Raw genomic sequence first — 18341 nt, forward strand, 5'->3', positions numbered from 1 at the left:
AGAAGTTAATAATCACATCAATCTGTAGGCCAAAGTTACGGGTTAAATGAGATCCTCTGTGGATAGAATCAAGCCTAGTGCCTAACACATGGTAAGCGTCCAGTAAGTGTGAGCTAATGTTCTTACCTCTCACCTAACACTGACCTTGAATCATGCAAGCCCCTTCTCAGCAGTTCCTGATTAGTGACAATGAAAACAGGAAACTTCATGGTTGTTTAGAAGTTATAAGATATCATTCTCAGCAAAGTGCTCATTAATATGCTTGCCACCATTTCTTACAGACAGCACCAGAGGCTGAGATTTATTGAATGTGAACAATTTAAAATAATGATTTCTGTAAGCATACACAGAGCCAGCTTTCAATTACTCACTCTAATGGAGAAGATCAAAGTCCTGAGTAATCCAAAACTGTGCTGGATCCAAAGTTACCTCTGTTTGGCTTGGGAGTGGACTGGATGACCTTCTTTGCAGCACATTTACCTTTTGGATTCTTTCCTGCTTTGGCTAAAAATAAAATGAATTTACATTCTCTAGGCACACTAGCTGGCATTAAGTAAAAGTGCACATAAATGTTCTTGGGGGAAAGGGAAAGCTAAGGGGCGCCTGGGTGGCTCAGTTGTTTAAGCATCTACCTTCAGCTCAGGTCATGATCCCAGGGTCCTGGGATCGAGCCCCATGTTGGTCTCCCTGCTCAGTGGGGAGCCTGCTTCTCCTTCTGCCTGCCACTCCCCCTGCTTGTGCTCTCTGTCAAATAAATAAATAAAATCTATTTTTTAAAAAAGAATGAAAAGGGGAAACTGAGATCATGATATCAAATTTGTTGTGGTGAGGAAAGGATTCACTATACATTTTTGTAGGTGGTTCTCAAGATTTAAAGGAGATAAAATCACATGGGGGGAACTTGTTAAAAAAAAATACACATTCACAGCTCCAACCCTCGAAATTTTGTTTCAATTGCTCTTGGCTGGAGTTTTGAACTCTGCTTTTCTTTTTTATTTATTGTGGAAAAACTACATAGCATTAAGTTTACCATCTTAACCATTTTATGTGTATAGTTCAGTAGTGTTAAGTATATTCACACTGTTGTGTAATAGATCTCGAGAACTTTTTCGCTTTGCAAAACTGAAACTCTTTACCCATGAAACATTAGTTCCTTCCTCTCTTGTCTTTCCCCAGCCCTTGGCAACCACCTTTCTGTTTTCTAGTTCTATGATTCTGACCACTTTAGATACTGCATACGAGTGGAATCATACATGTGTTCTTTTTTTTTGTTTTAAAGATTTTATTCACCTGTTTGACAGACAGAGAGGCAGAGAGGCAGGCAGAGAGAGAGTTGGAAGCAGGCTCCCTGCCAAGCAGAGAGCCCGATACAGGGCTTGATCCCAGGACCCTGGGATCATGACCTGAGCCGAAGGCAGACCTTTTAACCCAGGCACCCCATACATTTGTTCTTTTGTAACTGGTTTATTTGACTTTGAATAATGTCCTTGAGTTTAACCCATGTTGTAGATGTGACAAGATTTCCTTCCTTTAAAAAAATATTTATTTATTTATTTATTTATTTATTTATTTATTTTGGTGGGGTTGGGGAGAGAGACAGAGGCAGAAGGAAAGAGAGTCTTAATCAGACTCCACGATGAGTGTTGAGATCCTGCAGTACTTGATCTCACGACACTGAGATCACAACCTGAGCCGAAACCAGGAGTTGGCTGCTTAACTGACTGTTCCACCCAGGTGCCCCAAGATTTCCTTCCTTTTTAAAGCAGAATAATATTCCAGTATATGTAGAGACCTAAAGACTACATTTTCTTTATCCATTTATCCATCAATGGATGTGCTGCTGCTTCTTCTTCTTCTTCTTCTTCTTCTTCTTCTTCTTCCTCTTCTTTTGGATGTACTTTTCTAGTAAACACTTCCAGTAATTGTTACAGCTGGATCTTTCATACCCCACTGTGGGAATCATGGAGTAGACCATAAACTTTAAGCTTGGAAAGACCTTTACATGAGAATCAGGTATCATGCTCCATTTTACAGGTAAACAAGCTGAGGTCCAGTGAAGAGAACTGATCTGTTGAGTGCCACAGAATTAATGCTAGAATAGATTTGGGACTCAGTTCTGGCTCCTCCTATAATGTAGGTGATAATGGAGGTTTCTGAGGAAGAGAGGAGAGAGAAGGTCAGATAAAGGACATAATATTGGAACTTGGCATGCATTCACATTAGGTGGGGTGACAGAACACAAGAATCAAGAAAATATTAGAGTGAATTTCTTAGATCTTGGCTGATCTATTTAGAACCTTCTAGCCCAGCAGTTCTCAAACTTCCATGCATCTAGGTCAATTTGGGCACTTGTTTAAAGCATAGACCCCCATAAAAAGTACAGAAAAGGGACTATAGTCAATAATATTGTAATAACTTTCTATGGAGGCAGATGGTAACTACACTTATCCTGGCAAGCATTTTATAATGTATAGAAGTATCAAATCGGGATGCCTGGGTGGCTCAGTTGGTTAAGCCGCTGCCTTCGGCTCAGGTCATGGTCCCAGGGTCCTGGGATCGAGTCCCGCATCGGGTTCCTTGCTCGGCAGGGAGCCTGCTTCTCTCGCTGCCTCTGCCTGCCTCTCTGCCTGCTTGTGTGTACTCTCTCTCTCTCTCTCTCTCTGGCAAATAAATAAAATCTTTAAAAAAATTTAAAAAAAGAAGTATCAAATCATTATGTTGCATACCTAAAACTAATATAAAATTTTACGTCAACTATTTGTCAATAAAAAAAAAAAAAGCGTAGACCTCCAAACACTTTGATTTAGTAGGTCTTAGTTGCGGCTCTAGTTCCTGCTTTTTTTTTTTTTTAGAGAGATTTTATTTCTTTATTTGACAGACAGAGAGAAAGAGAGAGAGAGAACATGCAGGGAGAAGAGCAGGCAGAGTGAGAGGGAGAAGCAGACTCCCCGCTGAGCCTGACATGAGGTTCGATCTCAGGACCCCGGAATCACAACCTGAGCCAAAGGCAGATACTTAACCGACTGAGCCACCCACGTGCCCCTCTGCTTTATTTTTTTAAGTAGACACCTCAAGTGGCTTAGAATCCAATAGATGGAAAATGACACTTGGCAAAAACACTTGTCTAACCTTTTATGATCTTGAAAGTTTGTTGCCAAAACATTTTAAGGAAATATCAAGATCTTTGATAGTTCCAGACTTCCCTTACTGAATGACTTGGGAGCTGGAGTGGAGTCGGACAGCCTATAAGGGGCTCTGAATGATCTGTTTGAATAGGACCAGCATGGGATGTTGTTTAAGGATGTGGGATTCAGTGCTGCGCTGGTCTGGGTTCAAATCCTGCCAGTACCACTTGCTAGCTAAGTCATCTCAGGTGAGCTTTAAGTTTTTTTGCCTTTGTGCCTGATCTGTAAAGTGGGAATAATGATAGTATTTGCCTCATAAGGTTGTTTTGAATGTGGTACATAAGTAAAGAGCTTTCAGCAACCACTTAAATGCAGCTTAAATTACTACTCTTTTCAGGGTTGTTTGGAGAGCAGGTCCTTTGCTCAGAATCAATTTACTGAAGTTTCTAAGGGAGCTAGAGTGACCAACATTTCCCCGGAATGCATGAGTTTTGGCGCTAAAACCAAGACTGTCCTGGGAAAACTGGGATGGTTGGTCACTCTAAAGGCAGAACATTTTTTGAAGCTCTTCAAGTACTTATTTACATACATTATTTTTATTGGTAAACAGTAGCTAGCTCTAAGCCTCAGAGGCTTTATTAATTCAATAAGCAATACTTGCTGAAAGTTATCTGAGAATTTACATATCTATTAGCTGCTCCAGCTACAATTCCAACCTTGCTGGACCTGGAGAGAAGCACATGGGAGGGAGTGTGTTTCTAGGTTTCCTGGAATTCCCTATATCTGGAATGTGCCCAGCTATAATGTCTCTATTTCTTGATTAGGTGATATATTTCTTTTAGTAAAAACGCAGGTGTGTATTAACAGTCTGGAATAGTCTTAAGATGCCATTTGGTGGCGCAATAAATGTTAGGTGGATGAAGAAGTGACTACCAATGAAGACTGTTTGACTTGGGTGTTTTGGAGACTTTGTTTATGAAATGGAGAGATACAATTTGGAAGTCATCTCCTTCTCAGACAGGAATTTCCTCCCTTGTGCATCACTAATTCTTTCTTAATGTGGCTTCCCAGAATGCAAGTATGATACCAGTCACTTACATTGTCCTGGTGAAGAGGCCCTTGGGATGTCCGTAAAGAGCATTTGTGGAATTTCTGAATTTGGCCATAAGTCATCTGAGATGCATGTACATAAACACAAACATATGCATTTACATACATATTATATCCATCAACAATGCCAAGCTAAAGTCATCCATCACCTCTAACTATGTTCCAGGTGGGACATGAACTTGTCTGAACACATATTTTTGTAGGGTAGTGCTTTGGGCCTGTTAGAGTGGCTGAGGGTTGAACCCCCTTTTCTTTTTAAAGATCCACCTTACTTCCTCCGACCAGAAGGATTTGCCATCCTCCATTCACCACTAGATGGCCCATCATTCAAAAAAATCCTTCATTCAGAAAAGGTCTATTGATCAAGTTTTCCACAATCATTTGAGTATTGCCTTCATGAATTTCAGCCATATCATAGCTTATTACTATATGCGCTTTTGTTTTGTTTTGTCCTTAAGATTTTTATTTATTAATGATTTATTTGACAGAAAGAGGATGAGCACAAGCAGGGGTCACAGCAGGCAGAGGAAGAAGAAGCAGCAGGCTCCCCATGGAGGAAGGAGCCTGATGCAGGGCTGGATCCCAGACCCCTGGGATCCCAGGCCCCCAGGATCATGACCTGAGCCAAAGACAGATGCTTAACCCACTAAGCCATCCGGGCGCCCCTACTATATACTCTTTTGAATATATTTTTTAAAACTGGCTTAATTTTTAACTTACATATGCCTATTTTAGAAGTAAACTGGAAGAAGGTGGGGCAGGGGGGAGGAAAGAGGCATACATAGATGAAAAACACAACGGCCCCAGAAAGAAAGAGCTGCAGCAAAGACTGATGGGAAGAAATCACGGGTCTGGAGGTGGTGATACAGGAGACAAGGGACCAAGACCAGTCGACAGCAGAAAGATGGAGGAGGCAGATGAGTAACAAGAGATCTCAAAACTGTGAGGGGAAAGCTGGACAAAAGACAGGGAGAGGAAGGCATAGAATCTTGGGATGAGGAGGATGTGAGGCTGGTATAGAAACATTGGAATAGGGTGCCTGGGTGGCTCGGTCATTAAGCGTCTGCTTTTGGCTCAGGTCATGATCCCAGGGTCCTGGGGTTGAGCCTCATATTGGGCTCCTTGCTTGGTGGGAAGCCTGCTTCTCCCTCTCCTGCTCCCTCTGCTTATGTTGCCTCTCTCACTGTGTCTCTCTCTGTCAAATAAATAAATAAAATCTTTAAAAAAGAAAAAAAAAAGAAATGCCGGCATAAGAAGTTCGCATAAGATGAGGCTGCTGTTGCGTTAGGCAAGCAAGCCAGATGCTGAAGGAAAGGTGGAGCTCGAGGGAAAAGTACGGGTGTGCGATCTGAGGAGTTGGGGAGGATTATGAGGTACATCATTCTTGGCCACTTACCCAGTTTCCATGATGGCTCCCTTCCTTCTTTCCCTTGGGGGAACATTGGGAAACACTATTCAGTAACGAAACCCCGGACTGTGGCCCAATAGACCACAGAGTTATCATGCCTTACCTGTACACCTTGTGACCATGCCTGTTTGAGAATTCAGAATTGTTGGGATTTTAGAAAGGTAACACGAGTACATGCTAGATCTTAGGTAACATACCCAGTGTTGTCCGGGGTAATGCCCCATAATCGAACATGTTAATATTTCTGTAGCTAAAAGTATGATCTGTCACACTTAGTGGAATAGACGAAGGCTAGGAAATAGCCTCAGGTCAGTTCAGAGTAGGTTTTGGCACCGATGGAATTTTGATGCCAAGCTTAAAGCAAAACAAAAAAAAAACCCTCTTGATTTGGCATCTTTCCGATTGCACACACTGCTTATGTCTTGTTTTGAAGCTGGGTCACGGGTACGTGGGAGCTTATCATGTTACTGCTTATACCTTTTTGTATGTGTAAAATATTAATTTTTTTTAAATAGGCTTCATGCCCAGCACGGAGCCCAGCACAGGGCTCAAACCCACGACCCTGAGATCCTGAGATCGAGACCTCAGCTGAGAACAAGAGTCGGACCTGTCACCGACTAAACCTACCCAGATGCCTCTGTATAAAATATTAACTTTTAAAACCTTTGAATGACATAGGTTCATGTATGTTCTGAGAGGGCACATGACATGGTCCTCCATTCACAGCAGGCTTGCTAAATACTTGTTGAATGGAATCAACTTGATCTAGCCTTCCCAGCCTCATTGTTTGTTATCCTTGGCTTACAAAAAGCAACAGATGCTCTGCTGGTTAGGGAGGTTAGTCTGGTTGTGAATATAAATAAGAATTAAGCTGGAACAAAGACTGGCCCTAGGAAAAATTCATTTGTTCTTCTATTGATTAATTTGACAAATATTTATCAAAGACTACTATGAGTCCAGCACCATGCCAGAAGCAGAAAAGTCATTGGAAGCACCACGTAAACAGAATTTCGTCTCTACCATTGAGAAATTCATGGTCTGGTGGGAGGGATGAGCCATTCATATCTGCCTGTGATTTAATGGGCTGAGTGAGAGACACTGAGGTCAATGACAGCTCTAAGCAGATGTGCCCTCTGCCTGGTGTATGGACACCTGTGTGTGCCTGGAGATCTTAATAGAAGAGCTGTGATTTGCAGTTTCCATGCTGCTACAGTGCAAAACGGCAAAGTGCTCATGGTGCTTCCTGATCTGTGGCTTATGTCTTCCCAAATTCAGGGTTCCGAGGTACCCAAAGCTTCCTCTGAACCCAAGAAGGAGAGTAATGGAAGCCCGTGGTTGGGGCCTTCCAGTGCTCAATGAGCATCATCTTAGATGACCCCCTGAGGTAATGATAACCTGATGACCCATGGTCTCCTGGATGATAATCTGAAACACCCCTGACCTTACGGTCCCTGCACTAGACAGTCCTGCCCCAACAATCCGCACAAGAAAATGCCTTCAAAAATCTCCATTCCTCAGAGAAGAGTTTTTCCTGGAACCCAGAGGCAACCAAGGTTTTCCAATAACAAGATCTTGGTTTACTTCTTGCTTGATCCTGGCCTGACTCACCTCAGCTTGTGTCTAGACTGTGATGTGGGCCACAGAGATTCTTAACTGGGGATAATAAAGAAGCTGACATAGGTAAAGTGCTTAACATAGTACTTGGCACATAGTAAGCCCTGTAGCATTGTACCCACCTCATAGGGTTGGTGTCAGAATTCAATCAGATTACCCATGTAAAGGGCTCAGCACGCAAAAAATATTAGCATCTATGACAATGGTGCTAATATGGTAATGATGCTAATATGATAATCATCCTGGTCAGGGAATGCCCCAATCCAGTGAATTCCACCCCAGAATCTACATCTCTAAGAAGCTGATCCTTGTGAGGTCAAAGCTTGGCTTTGGAAGAGGAGCTGGGACTCAACAAGGTCTGTAAATCCCCTGTCGGTGAATTCAGAGCCTAGAGGAAGAGGCTGGGACCCCTGCCTATTCACTCCAAAGACATAACTGTCACAGAGATTACTAATGACCTCTTCCTTGGTAAATTTGATTGACCGTTTTCAGCCCTTATCTCTTGCAACATTTTTCTGTTAGCAGGCAACAGTGGCATGGTCAAGTCTTCCTTTTCTTCTTCATGACACATTGTGTTGATGGAGATGACGCCACACCCTGAGGATTTCCTCTTTCTGGCTCTTCCTTCTGACTCTCCTTTGCAAGCCCTTCTTCCTCCACCCATCTCTCTCTCTCTTTTTTTAAGATTTTATTTATTTATTTGACAGAAAGAGATCACAAGTAGGCAGAAAGGCAGGCAGAGAGAAAGAGAGAGAGGAGGAAGCAGGCTCCCTGCTGAGCAGAGAGTCCGATGCGGGGCTCAGAGGCTTTAAACCACTGAACCACCCAGGCGTCCCACCTCCACTCATCTCTTAACTCCTGCTAACCGTCAGGATTCTTTCTTAGACAGTCTTGTTTTCCCATTGGACATACTCTCCCCTGAGTCATCTTTTCCACACCCATGGGTTCAGTGACCCCAAATGCCGATGATTTCTAAATCTCTAGCTCAGATCTCTCTTATGAGTTCTGCACCATAGATCCAACTGTCAAGTGGACATTTCCTCATGGATGTCTTATGAGCACCTCAAATCGACCTGGTTCTAATTCAAGTTAGGTTCGTTTGCCTATAAACAGAAGACCTTGCTTCCCCTCCTGTGTTCCCTATCTCCCTCTGGCTCGTCACCTACATCTAATCAATGTAGATAGATAGATGGATAGATAGATCTTCTAGAATATACTCTGAATGCATCCACTTCTTTCTCTTTATTGTCATCATGCTAATCCAGGTCACTGTCATCTCTCACCTGAAACAATTTTCTAGTGGGTCCCCTTCCTTCCTGTTTTTCCCCTACTCAGACCCCTCCCCGCATGAAAGCTAGGAGGGGTTTTCTGAAACAGCAAAATGATTGGGTTAAGCATCTGCTTAAAATCTTTTGGCAACTCCTCATTGTTTTTAGGTAATAATAATTACAGCTTGCATTTATGTAGTATTTAATATATGCCAAGTATTCTTCTGAGATATGAATTGACAACATCTGATGATGAACTGAGGCCTAGCAACAACTATGTGAGTGAGTTTGAAACTGGATTATCCAGTCCTAGCCGAGCCTTGCGAGATGACTGCCTCAGCCAACAGCTTGATTACAGCCTGAGCTTGAATTACCTGGATAAGCCACTCCTAGATTCCTGATGCTTAGCAACTCTGCAAGATAATGAATGTTTGTGGTTTCAAGCTGCCTGTATTTGGGAGAAATTTGTTACACAGCTGTAGATAACTAGGGCACTACTCTAGTATTTTACTTCAAACTGCATTCATTCATTCCGTCAGTCATTCAACCAATAGCCATTTAATGAGTACCAAGTATGAAAAATATGAGTACCAAATATGAAAACTACATCTCTGCTCCCTCTCCCTTACCTTTGTCAACCCCCATAACAGTAATAAGGAGCTATATCCCTCAATCCCAAAAGGTGACATGAGTTACCATGTTTTTGTGCTTTATGCTGCCTAAGCTAGCCTTTATCTTTTTCTTAGCCCAGCTACCTCCCAGTCTTCCTCGAAGCTGGGTCCCTGTATCCCCTTCAGTCCAGTTGCCTACTGCTCCCTTGTGCTCCATTAACACTCTGTACCCACCTCTCAGCACTTATCTCAGCATTTTTCTTGTCCAGCCAAACTGAACCTTGAGGAAGGAACTATGTCTTACCCATCTTCACATCTCCCAGCTTGAAAGCTTGTAGAATGAATGAACCAATGGGTGAATGAATGTAAGCTCTGGGGAGCAGGGCAGCTATCTTTGCCTTCTTTGTTCACTGATGAACCCCACATGTCTAGCATAATGCCTGCTAGAGAGTAAGTGCTCAATAAGTAACTGTTGAGTGTTGTGGAAGGTTTAACAAAGAAACAAGTACATGAATCCAAAGCAAATAGCCCTTGAACATAGGAAAAGGCATTCAATCACACTTCTACTAAATTAAAACTAACTTAAATTAAATTAATATAGTAACTAAAACCAAACTTGCAGACTATTTCCTTTCTTATTTAATTGGCCCAAATCTGAACATCTGATAGTACTCAGTCATAAATACTTGGGGAAGTGAACAGTCTCACGCATTGCTGTTGAGAGTGCAAAATGGCACAACTCATGGAGAACAACTGGGCAAGACCCATCAACATCTAACAAATATTTGCTCTTCTGGGTATCTGTCTTACAGTAGCCTTTCACACTTACGAAACAACTCACAGACAGGGGAATTTGTTGCCGTGTTGTTTATAATAGCAAATGGTTGGAAATAACCCAATGTCCATCTATAGGCAGCTGGTTAAGTAAACTGTGGTCTATCTATATAATGTAGCATCACACAGTCGTTAAAAAAAGAAGATGGGAGGAGTTGCCTCTGTACTGTAAACTGAATTATCTTCATGATCCATACTATGGTGAACAAAGTAAAGTACAGAAAAGGAAATAGAGCATGCTACCTTCATGGAAGAAAGCAGAAGCATATTTTAAAAAAAGACACATTGATTTGCACAAATATTAAAGAGTTATACAAGAAGTCAGTAAAGGTGGTTAGTTCTTTGAGGCAAGAGGATTGGGTAAAAAATGGAATAAAATGAAGACAGGGTGAGAGGCAGAACTTCTTAATGTATTCCTTCTTAATAGGTTTGAATTTTGAATCATATGAATGTAATACTTACTTCAAAACACTAAATTACAAGAAAAACAGCCTGCTTGTAGCTAGCTATGCAATTGAAAAGACAAACTCATTCGCTGAAACATAGGAATATGCTTCTCCCAAGGACACGTGTGTTCAAACAGGGACTCAAACCGGAAGCCAAAGAAATCAACCATGCATGGTCAAATTTCAGGCGTCAGCAGCAGTATAGTAAGGGAGAGGGGACGGAGCCTTGCAAGGCCCCCTGTCATCACATCCTCATCCCCTGTTCGCCATCATGACCACATATTCAGCAAACAAAGCCTAGAAGGAAGCTCTTGTAACCCAAGGCTAATACCAGGCCCCAGTTGTCCCAATATCTACAAATGCTAGCCCTGGGTACTATAAATGAATTTCTTTTGCTAATGGAGAATCAAGGCTCTTTGACGAAATATATGTGCAATAGAAATGTAGAAAGGTGCCATTGGTCTTCCAGAAACAGAAAAAAAAATAGACAGGAAAAGAAAAAGCCATAGCCAGCCATCGATATCAAAGCCTGAGCAGTTTATCTGGTGCAAATCCTATGATCATGAATGTCTCAGAGCTGTAATTCTGTCTGATTACCCTGTGTTGTCAGGAGGGTGGAAAAACCCAGAAGATTAATGTTTTGTGTGACAATAAGGTGGCAGGCCTGCAACTCTGAGCTTATCTTCCATGAATCAGGAGCCGGGCTGAGAGGTTTCAAGAGACAGCGACATTTTATAATGTGTGTGTGTGTGTGTGTGTGTGTGTAACGAGGCCTGTCAAGCCCAGATTCATTAGTTTCTAATGCCATTGGCTTCCTCTGCAGACAGGCCAAATATCTCCGTGCTCAACCCCCTTCTCCAGGTTCTTTTGTGGCATCAGTGTATCTAGGACAGAGTGGCATGTACACCTGAGGGGCAGGGGACAAGGCTGATTTGGGTATGGGCTCTGGTTTCTAATTCCTGTCAAAACACAGATGCCTTAGGAAATGTTGGAAAGCTGTTTCAATGGGAATCCCACTTCAGTAATTGCTCATAGTTCTTTCCCAGAGCACCCAATGAAAGGGGGGCCCATTTAAAACAAGAGTGACAGGTGCCCGGGTGGCTCAGTCAGGGTTAAGTGTCTGCCTTTGGCTCAGGTCCCCAGGGTCCTAGGATGGAGCCCTGTTTCCCTGTCCCTCTGCTCCTCGCCCCTGTTCATGTACTCGCTCTCTCTCGCTCGCTCACTTTCTCTCTCTCACTTGCTTTCTCTCTGAAATAAATAAATAAATAAATCTTAAAAATAAATAAAAATAAATTAAATAAATAAATAAATATAATAAAGCAACTTCCACTTTTTAAAAAAAAGTGAAACAAGAGTGACTGTTCAGGGGGCACTTGGGTGGCTCAGCTGGTTAAGCAACTGCCTTCAGCTCAGGTCATGATCCCAGAGTCCTGGATGGAGTCCCACTTCGGGCTCTCTGCTCGGCAGGGAGCCTGCTTCTCCCTCTGACCTCTCTCCTCTCCTGCTCTCTCTTTCCCATTCTTGTTCTCTCTCTCAAATAAATAAATAAAATCTTAAAAAAAAAAGAAAAAAAAAGAGTGACTGTTTAGTTGGCCTGTCTGTTGACCTCAAGCATTTAGGCTATAGCCCCTAGAACTTCCGAACAAACTTTGTAAATCTGCCCATTTTAAACAACAGAACTATCCAAAATTTGACTGTAAAGCTAGACTACTTAGGAGCTGCAGGACTCTGGAAAAGCCACTTAACTTCCCAGAGAGTCCACTTATCTATAAGATAAGGATGATAATATTATCTAGCAAGGTTCTTGTGTGGATGGGATGAGATAGGTATGCCAGTGTGTCCCTGGCGCTCAGTAGGTAGCTGTCATTACAGCAGATACCTGGGGTTCAGAAATTGACTGCACAGCTTACTAACCATGGGACCTTTGGGCAACTTACCTGATTTCTCTAAACTTCAATTTTCACAACGATAAACCCGAGATAAGAATCTTCTCAACCCGGGGTGCCTGGGTGGCTCAGTGGGTTAAAGCCTCTGCTTTCGGCTCAGGTCATGGTCCCAGGGTCCTGGGATTGAGTCCCGCATTGGGCTCTCTGCTCAGCGGGGAGCCTGCTTCCCTTCCTCTCTCTCTGCCTGCCTCTCTGCCTACCTATGATCTCTGTCAAATAAATAAACAAAATCTTAAAAAAAAATAAAAGAATCTTCACAACCCTATGAGGCAAGCACCATTAAACACAAGTTAAGAACTTACCACAGTGCCTCACATAGTAGTCACTCAAGAAGTGACAGTAGGAGCAGTAGGAGTAGTTATCAGTGAGAAAGAAAGAGGGAGAAGAGGTAGAAGGAGAAGAGGAGGAGAAGGGGGAGGAAGAAGAAGAGGAGGAGTGGGAGGAAGAGAAGGAGTGGGGGGAGAAGGAGAGGAAGAAGGGAAGGAAGAGGAGGGGGAAGGGAGAGGAGGAGGAGGGGGAGGAAGAGGAGGGACAGAAGAGGAGGAGGAGGGGGAGACAAAGGAAGAGGAGGGGAAGAAGAGAAGGAAGGGGAAGAAGAAGAAGGGGAGGGGGAGGAAGAAGAGGGGGGAGGAAGAAAAGGAGGAGGAGGAAGACAGAAATGTACGTAAGGGCTACAGGAAGAGAAATTTGGCTCAAACACAATAACTTAGTGACTCCAAATTTGTTTTCAAAATTAAAAAATCATCTCAGCCCTCCTCTCACCCGCACCACACACACACTTAAAAAAAAATCTGACTCCAAACGCTTTAGCATGATATTCAAAGACTTTTAGGGTCTCTGTCCCCTTGATATTTTCCCAGGATCATTGTCTTCCGGTCTTCTTCCTCTATGCTTCAGCTCAGACAGGAAGTCCCGCAGAGCTCATGCCCTGAGCACATAGTGCTATTTATACTATTATTATTAAATTGTTATTTATATGATTATTTATACTATTTATTGAGTACTTGCCATACGTAAGCATCTTCCATGTGTTATCCCCACCAGACTGTAAGCTCAACGAGGAGCAAAACCACCATCTCTATCTATTTACCACTCTACCCCAGTGTCTAACATGGTGCCAGGCACATGCAAGTTCCTTGATAAATAGTTCCTGATGCTTGAATAAATAGAATCCTCACAGCAATTCTATGAGGTAGGTATAACCATCATCCCCATTTTACAGAAAAGAAACTAAGGCTTAACGACGTTAAATAAAAGTCATAAAAGTGTGGAGCTAAGGTCAGACCCCTGTTTGTCAGACTCCCCAGGCTCTGCCTAGAGCCACTCTCTCGCCCAGCTTATTTTCTCCAATGCACACAATCAGTTCTCATGTCTTCCTTCCACTGCTCATGCTGCTTAAAATGGCCCTTCCTCTCTGTCCATCTGATAAACTCATCTTATTATTTTTTTTTTTGGAGAGATGGAGAGCCTGTGGGGGGGGGAGGGGCAAAGGGAGAGAGATAATATTAAGCAGGCTCCACACCCAGTGCAGAACCTAACTAGAGGCTCAATCTCCCCACCCTGAGATCAGGACTTGAGCAGAAATCAAGGTAGATGCTTAACCGACTGAGCCACCCAGGCACCCCGATAAACTCATCTTTTAAGACTTGCTTCAAGTATAATTGTCTCTTACAAGTAATCGACTTTTTGTATTATACTTTATTCTAGAGAGTATTTGAGATGGCTTTCAAAAATACGTAACAGGGAAAAAACCTCAAATAAATGATAAAATCATAGCAAAGAGAAATGCAGAATTAGGGGAGAAAACAAAGATGCAGCAAGGCAAGATTCATCTAGGAAAATGCCTGCTGAAAGATTCTTCTGTTTCTAGAAAGGTAGGCCAAACATTTATTTCTAAGCATACTGGCAGCCAAGGCAAGGATAGGAGACCTGATCCGTTGCAGGATTCATGGTGTCTAAGTTAAAAAAAAAAAAAATTCTCCCACCTTTCCATTTCTAAAAGAAGTTCAGTTTTTCTCTGGAATTTGAGAGAAATATCTTCTGAAGCTTCTCAAAAGAGAAACATACCCTATTAAATAAAAATTTTAAAGAAAAAAATTCAAAAATTAAATAAAATGTTTTATCCAAAAAAATAAAATAAAATAAAGAGAGGGGCACCTGGGTGGCTCAGTTGGTTGAGCGGGCAACTCTCGATTCTGGCTCAGCTCTGATCTCAGGATCCTGGGATCGGGTCCCATGTCAGGCTCCATATCAGCAGGGAGTCTATTTGGGGATCCTCTCTCTCCTTCTCTCTGTCATTCCCTCTGTTCTCTCTCTCTCTCTCTCTTTCTCTCAAATGGATGGATAAATCTTTTGAAAAGATAAAGAGAAAATACCTTAAGATTTGGTGCATGCCATTCTCCATAACAGTCCTGCGATAATTTTTTTAAGGTTTTATTTTTAAGGAATCTCCATACCCAAGGTGAGATCACAACCCTGAGATCAAGAGTCACACACTCTTCACCGATTGAGCCAATAACGTAGCCCCTATGGTAAATTTGATATCAAATTGCTTTTTTAAAAATATCATTCATTGCAAAACAGTGGCTTCCTTGGAGGGGCTCCTGGATGGCTCAGGCAGTTAAGAGTCTGCCTTTGGCTCAGGTCATAATCGCAAGGGCTTGGGATCAAACCCTGCATTGGGTTCCCTGCTCAATGGGGAGCCTGCTTCTCCCTCTCCCCACCCCCAACTTGTGTGCTCTCTCTCTCTCAAATAAATAAATGAACTCTTTTTTAAAAAATGGCTTCCTCTGAGAAGCCTTTGCTAGCTACGACCCCCAACTTCTCAATGCTTCACTAGGGCCCTTCTGTGTTCCCATAACATCTTGTCCTTCCTCCTCCCAGGTTACATTATAATCATTTCTATATCTACATTCCTCATTAGACAGAACATTTTGAGAACAGGTAACATGTTCAGGTTATCCCTGTGTGTGTGCCTCGATTTCCTTACCTGTAAAATGGAGATAATTATGCTACTTCCTTCCTGAAGTTGTCACTATCAGTAAACAAGTTAATGCATGTGAAACACCTGGAACAGTGCTTGGCACCTGGAAGATATACAGTGAGTATGAACTATTGTCTTATTCTCGGCAACCATAATGCCTAGCACAAGGCATTCAACCTGTAAGAGTTGGGTGACTGCATAAATGAGTGAGCTTTGGATCGAAGCTTGTGGATTCTCTTTACCTAGTGAGCTCTCAAACTGTGGAAGAAAATCATTAGTACCAATTTTTTTTGCCCCCTCCCCTCCTTAGGTCTTTACTCAAAGGTCACTTTTCAGTGATGCTTTATCATGACCTCACTATCTAAAATTATAGCACGCCTCAAAACATTTCTTAGATCCCCTTCTCTGCTTTGCCTTTGCCTTAGCACTTCCCACTATTTAACATACTATATGTTTGATTATTTACCATGTTTTTTTCCTGCCCCTCTCCATTAGAATATAAGTTCCAAAAAACCAGGGCTATCCTTTGTTTCTAGACAAGAACCTGGCAAGCAGCAGATGATTGGTAAGTATCAATTGACAGCATAATTGTATGGCAACAAGGCAGGGCAGGCACTACAAGGAGGCCAGCGAGGTGCCCAGGGCAGAACATTTAAGGAGGTGCTCACTCCTGGGACAGTGTTCTGGGCCAGACTTGGATGACCTTGACAGTGACTGCCACCTTACACGTTGCAGCCTAGGTGCTTCCCTTGTCCACCCCACTCCTAGCCCGGAAGCCAGGAATGGACCAGATGACCTAGTGAGATTCCCTTTGGCTCCGGGCAGCGGAGTGCTGGTAAGTGTTTACCAACTGGCTCTTTTGTGTGTGTGTGTGTGTGTGTGTGTGTGTGTGTGTGTAAGGGGATACCCCGATTTGCACAGCAGTGTGTGTCAATTTCTGTGGCGTAGATATTCCCATCATGGCCAATTTCAAACCGTCACAATACGATGTCTCTGAAAATAAGACTTGCAAAATATGCCCAAACAGCTCTGTGAGCTGGTACAAGTTGACTCCAACACACCCTTGGCCAGGATACTGGGACTCATACTAAAGACAACCAGGGCCAGCAGGAAGAGTGGCAGAATTAAGAACAATGGATGAATCATTATTAGTCATCTCCACCATAAAAAATGGCCCACAGGTGCATATCCTGAATGCATGGTGAGTGGCATCACTCACATCACATCGAAGTCCAAGGAATGAAAGGAGGAACTTTGGCATTTTCTGAGGACTATGAGCCAGTCCCTCTGAGAAGCCTGAAATTGTTTAAAGTGGCTACTACTATTATGCCCATTTTACAGATGAGACAGCTAAAGCATAAGATAAGTGACTTGCCCAAGGTGATGCATAGTGCAAGTAGTAGAGCCAGGATTCAAAGAGTAGCCTGGTCGATTCCAAGACCCACATTTTGTTTTGTTTTGAGAACAGTTTTAGATTTACAGAAAAATTAGGAAGACTATATAGCGTTCCTATGTACCCTACATACAGTTTCCCTTCAACATTGTGTATAATTATGTGACATTTTCTACAGTCAATGAACCAATATGGATACATTACCATGAACTAAACTCTATATTCATTCATATTTCCTAACTTTTTACTTAATGTCATTTTTCTGTTCCAGGACATTCCATTTAGTGGTCAGGTCTCCTTGGGTTCCTCTTGGCCGTGGAAGTTTCTCAGCCTTTTTTTGTTTTGGGTATCTTTGATGGTTTCATGTGTTTTCTCTTACACAGCATAATATAGTCCTAGGGCCTCAGAATATGGTGAAATCACCAAAGGTACGTATTGAGGAGCTTTTGCAAGCCCACACATGTCTCACAAGCTGTATTCCAGTGAATTCCATTCTCCCTATCTGCCCAGGCTTCCATTGGCTCCAGGGGACAGGTGCCACACCTGTCTTGTTTTCTATATTCAGTGACTAGCACCGTGCCTGGCACATACAAGGTACTGAGTAAATAATTATCGAACATGAAAAGGAGAAAAGTAAAGAGGGAAAAGGAATGAATTTTTGGCCCATGGATACTGTTGGTGTTTATGGATCCCTAGAGAAGACTTGAGACAAGAAATTTGCCTAGATAGATCCAAGCGAATTCCTCTTTCCAACTTGTATTAATGAGATGAAGTTAAAGCCAGCAGATGATTCCCTCTTACCTGTTCTGCCAGAGAGTCACAAGAGCGCGGGATTTGGGGATGGATGCGGGGATTATCTTCACCACAGCATGGTTTTCCTGTCGTGTGCATGGGTCGGTGCCATGTGGGTGCCCATTCCAGTGTGGATGACTGGCAGGCAGCATCCAGTGATAGCTTGAATGTTAGAGGAAGTGGCCACAGGCTCCAGAATTCCCACGACAAATTCCTAGAGCGAGCGATCCATCCATGGATAATTGAAGCGTGATTGAATTCAGTTCCTGGCTACATTTCAGGATTCTTCAACTGGGAGCCTTACCCAAACACCTTTCATGAGATTTTTAAGAAAGTGGGGGTTATCTCTACGTTGGGCATTTTCCTCCCTCTCTCTCCATTTCTCTGTCTCCTCTTCATGAACATGGAATCATTTCCAGGTCCAAAGTTGTCCAGACTTAAACATTCTGGACTGATTCAGCAGCTGGGGTTGGATATTCTGACGGCCTGCAGCAGAGGCGGCCTGCGGACTGCATGCATCCCAAAGATGTCTTCTGCCCAGGCTGCTTGACATTTGAGAATTATTTTTTGACCATCTGAAAATAGCAAACAGCCAGGGGAGTTGGCATTTAAGAACATCAGCTCTCCAGATGGTAACTAGACGAAGCATGCGATCCTTTTGCAATGTATACAAATGTTGAATCGTGATGTTGTACACCTGAAATCAATATAATGTATGTCCATTATACCTTGATTTAAAAAAAAAACAACAACCACATCAGCTCTGTTGGTGTTTCTTGAAAATCTGAAGCTCTGCCAACTTTTGACATGC

General features: G+C 42.6%; 1 long non-coding RNA gene across 1 annotated transcript; it reads right to left on the reverse strand.

Annotated features, from left to right (window-relative positions):
- Positions 1 to 1577: 1577 nt before the first annotated feature.
- On the reverse strand, positions 1578 to 18062 carry LOC308337228. Its single transcript, XR_013966303.1, has 3 exons — positions 17540 to 18062; positions 15352 to 15448; positions 1578 to 2153 (listed from the first exon to the last, which is right to left on the reverse strand). It is a non-coding gene; the product is annotated as an uncharacterized lncRNA (long non-coding RNA).
- Between the last annotated feature and the right edge of the window lie 279 nt (positions 18063 to 18341).

This window comes from Martes martes (assembly GCF_963455335.1).
Source record: "Martes martes genome assembly, chromosome: X".
Classification (NCBI taxonomy): domain Eukaryota; kingdom Metazoa; phylum Chordata; class Mammalia; order Carnivora; family Mustelidae; genus Martes; species Martes martes.